The 4,387-nt window shown below is 46.9% G+C and overlaps 1 non-coding gene across 1 annotated transcript; it reads left to right on the top strand.

Moving 5' to 3' along the window:
• The first annotated feature begins 600 nt into the window (after positions 1 to 600).
• TRNAG-UCC lies at positions 601 to 673 on the top strand. The gene has a single exon. It is a non-coding gene; the product is annotated as a tRNA-Gly (tRNA).
• Positions 674 to 4,387: the final 3,714 nt, after the last annotated feature.

The following is a 4,387-nucleotide window of genomic DNA, read 5'->3' as shown; positions in this document are numbered from 1 at the left end:
CCATTTAGGAAAAAAAAAAAAAAGAGAGGCACAATTAAAAAGAAATAGGGACAGCTCCAAGAGAGGTTGAAGATTAAAGACCGAGAGGCCCAGGGCAGGCAGGGGAATTTTATGAGCTACCAAAGAAAGAAAAACACACCACACAGAAAATGTGCCCAGCAGAAACTTGTCTTGGCAGCCTTAGCTGAGTCGAGCCGGCCAGTCTGGAGTGCTGATCTCTGCAGACCCTAGCGTGGGGGCAGGAGCGTGGGGGCAGGAGCTTGGGGTCTGCTCAGGGTGCGGCTGTGTGCCTGGCCTCTAGCTGGAGAGGGGCTCGGACCCCCGAGAAACACTGCAGCTGCCGCTGTTGGGAGCCACTGAGGCATTAGACCTCTGAAACGGTAGACACATGCCCACCTGGGAGCCACAGAGGTCAGTAGCCCAAAGCAGATTAAACCTTGGTAGGTTCAGAATCTAGGACTCTTCTGAGATGCTCTTGAATTAGCCCTCATGGAATTTTTCAGATTCCAAGAATATGGAGGTAGACTTCCTCAGGTTTGAGAAACTGAATATACAAATGGACAATGACCAGGCCAAATATAAAAACAGAACTCTGGGATTTCCCTGGTGGTCCAGTGGTTAGGACTCTGTGCTTCCACTGCAGGGGGCACAGGTTCGATCCCTGGTTGGGGAACTAAGATCCTGCATGCTGTGGGCATAGCCAAAAAGTTTTTTTAATTAAATAAAAGCAGAATTCTGCCCCATAACCTATAGCAACCTGCCCAGGAAACCAAGCCCTTATTCACAGCCAACAGCCCAGGAAACCAGCCTGCTGTAAGTCAGACTCACAGAAACCCAGATTGCTGTTCGCTTAACAATCCAGGAAGATGAACAGTCATTGCTGTAACCATCAAAATGGCCAGGATTTGATGAATCACTGACAGCGTCTCTAATTTTTGTCCCCACATCCAACTTAGGACCAACACGAGAAAGCCAGATACAAGCCCTAATCAATTACACAGGATGTCTGGTCCTATGTAGCCTGCCTCCGGATCCAGTATGCCAACAGCCTCCAGATCCACTGTGCCGACAGCCTCTGATCCCTTCTCACCTCTCCCTCACTATAAAGCTTTCCCATCCCCCTGCCTTTGAGTCTCTGCTACCTGCAAGTGATGGTGGCTGACTCCCTTTCTCTAGTAAGCTCTGAATAAATTGGCTGATCTTCGAGTCTTCCCACAGGTTAAATGCCCCTCTCCCACCTTATCAGATCACTTCCAGACTCTGAGCCTCTGTCCGGGCATCTCAGTCATGAGTCAACGGCAGTGAGGTTGCCTCCATGCCTGGTCACAAAGGATTCATGAGGTCATTCATGTATGGCTCCTGGCAGGATACCTGGCATACAGTTACTGCTCAATGAATACTGACCACCATTTTTATTATGATGTCATTGCTAATCACCCTTCAAGAACCTTAGAGATGATCTCCTGGAACTGTTCTGATGACCAATCTGGGAAGAATGAAAGCTAAGTCAATTGAGATTCATTGGTTTCAAGCCTTAAGTTAAAGTGGAAGCTTGGAGCTTGGTGCAGCCAGGGAGCAGCCAGGGCTCTTTGGAGAGGAAGCTGATGGGACCTGGAAATTCGATATCTCCACTGAGGTGGGTGGAAGGAAGCCAAAGGGACTTCTATCTACAGGGCAGGGTTTAACACTAGGCTCTTAACCAACTCTGTGGATTATGCAGGGATTATCAGGCCCATTTTACAGATAAAGAAACTGAGGCTCATAAGTGCAGTGAATCTCTCAGTCACATGGGTAGGTCTTGAATCCTAAGGTGCTTGGGATTAGAATAAGCCAGGGAGAGGGAGTCTTCCCATAGAGTGTGGAGACCACAGAATCAGAGGCAGTGCAGGACAGGGACAGTGTCAGTAGGTTCCAGCAAGGGTCCTGGCAGAGAGAGCCCAGTGACCCAGACAGACCAGGGGGACCAGACATGAGGACTGGGCTGCGGCTGCAGTGGGTCAGCCTTGGTCTCTTGTGTGGGCTTCTGGGCAGGACTGGAGGGGACAGAGTGAGCTCCTGAGCAAACTCATGTCAAAGAGCTCAACGGAAGAGGCTGGAGGGGTTCAGGAACCAGACCAAAGGCAGAGGGTGGATTTTAGAACTTGGCTGCAAGACTAACCAATGACCTAGATGACATTCAACTTACTAAACTGGCTCTTGAACTCCTCTGGACTAAGACAGGCCCCGCCCCGAGGTCCATAACCTTGATGACCTGCAGGTGCAAACAGATGGCCTTGGCTGTGGGGAGCTAGGCAGGTGAGCCCAGAGGTCAATCTCACTCTAGTCTGTACCACCACACGCATTTACAGACCTGCACCAATGGTGTCAATCTCACTCTAGTCTGTACCACCACACGCATTTACAGACCTGCACCAATGGTGTTGATCAGTAAGCAGGGAAGACATAACAAATGAATGCTGTCCTAGAACCAGCCTGGAAGGATATGTAGGAAACGGGTAACGGGAGAAGAAAATCAACCTTCGGATCAGAGCTAGGGGGCTTTTGGTGCTTGAGGATTTTTACAATGTGTATATATTAATTTCCAAAAAATAATTATGACAAAAGACTACCCTCATTAATGAGGATGAAAAAAATTATAGAGTTGAAAAGACAGTTGAAAGACCAAGAAAAGAAGTTGAAAGATAATACAGGGACCCAAACCACAGTCTAGGAGGTCCATCTGCTCTGTGTCTCAACACCCCTACCTGGGCATGCGGACAAGAATTGTGTGTCTTTGGCTCCAGCAAGAAAAGCCTGGATGAAGAACATGTACAGGCCAGGGCCAAGGGGGCAGGGGGTAGCTAGGCTTTCCTTTCATCTTAATAAATGGAAAAATGGGACCCCTTTTAGCAATTAGAAATGTATAATAAACACAGAGAAAGGAAGCAAAATAATAATTGTAAAAACGATGATGGCTCACATTTATATAGTACTTTCTATAGCAATTGTAAATGTGCATATGTGCTCAGTTGCTTGGTCATGTCTGACTCTTTGTGACCCCGCAGGCTGTAGCCCAGCAGATTCCTCTATCCATGGGATTTTCCCAGAAACAGTAGTGGAGTGGGTTGCCATTTCCTTCAACATGGCAGGTCCTGTTTAAGAATTTCTTACATAACAGCTGGCACTCCCCTGATGGTCCAGTGGTGAAGACTTCGCACTTCCACTGCAGAGGGCATGGGTTTGCTCCCCAGTCAGGGAACTAAGATCCTGTATGCCAGGGGTGGGGAGGGGTGGGGAATTTGTCATACACAATAGCTAATACATTTCCTTCTCCAATGCATGAAAGTCAAAAGTGAAAGTGAAGTCGCTCAGTTGTGTCCGACCCTCAGCAACCCCATGGACTACAGCCTTTCCAGGTTCCTCCGTCCATGGGATTTTCCAGGCAAGAGCACTGGAGCGGGTGCCATCGCCTCCTGCTAATAATGATGAGATAGGTACTGTTATTGTCATATTTTACAGATGAGGAAACTGAGGACCAGACAACTTAAGCAATTACCCAAGATCACACAGCCAGTATGTGTTGCAGCTGGGGTTAAGCCAAGTATTCTGGCTTCAGGGTCCACACATATTTTTATATGTGTCCTGATAAAAGAAATTTTCACATATTGAAGTATCGGGAAGTCATTCTGCCTTATACATGAGTTAACCTGAATTTCATGCTGACTATCATAGCCTGTTTGTGGCGTATCAAACATACATTGTATATATACTATAATTATAAAAGGAAAAGGTTCATTGGCCAGAAGTAAAGGATGTCTATGTTAAAAATAAAGATCAAATCCCTCTTCCTGCGATGCCCATGCTGGTCCTCCTTTGATGATATGACTCTCCTCCCAGGTGCCAAGGCCATATTGACTCACTTTATACATGTTGATCTATTTTTTTTAAACCTTGACAGACTGTATCCATGACTCGTTTAATGTTCTTTGTTCTGACAACATATTAAACTGCTGAAAACCATGCTCTCCCAAGCAGATCCTCTGAGAGGTTGTCTTCTGGGCTATACAGTCCTCAGTTTGGCTCAAATAAAACTGTTTTTGATTCTGATTATAGATTGTTTATCGATTATTTCTGTCGACAGTCCAAAGCATTCAGCTTCTCAAATCCTTTTATTTGAAGAGCTCAGATGAAAGTAGGGGGGAAAACACACAATTCACAGATCCAAATGGACTGGCCTGAAGTCTAAGAGGTCCCCTGGCCCTGTTTTCACCCCACATATAATTCCTTAAGAGATGGTCCGAGTGGATCTGAAGCCCCAGTGGGAATCGTCTACCTGGCTCAGAGGACTGCAGGGTCTGGATGCGGAACAGACCCCTTTCCCATCTTACCTGTGAATGCCCCACCCTCA

Source organism: Bubalus bubalis, chromosome 12, assembly GCF_019923935.1.
Source record: "Bubalus bubalis isolate 160015118507 breed Murrah chromosome 12, NDDB_SH_1, whole genome shotgun sequence".
Lineage (NCBI taxonomy): Eukaryota > Metazoa > Chordata > Mammalia > Artiodactyla > Bovidae > Bubalus > Bubalus bubalis.
The sequence above is the reverse complement of the archived record's forward strand: the minus strand, read 5'-3'. Positions and strand labels throughout refer to the sequence as shown.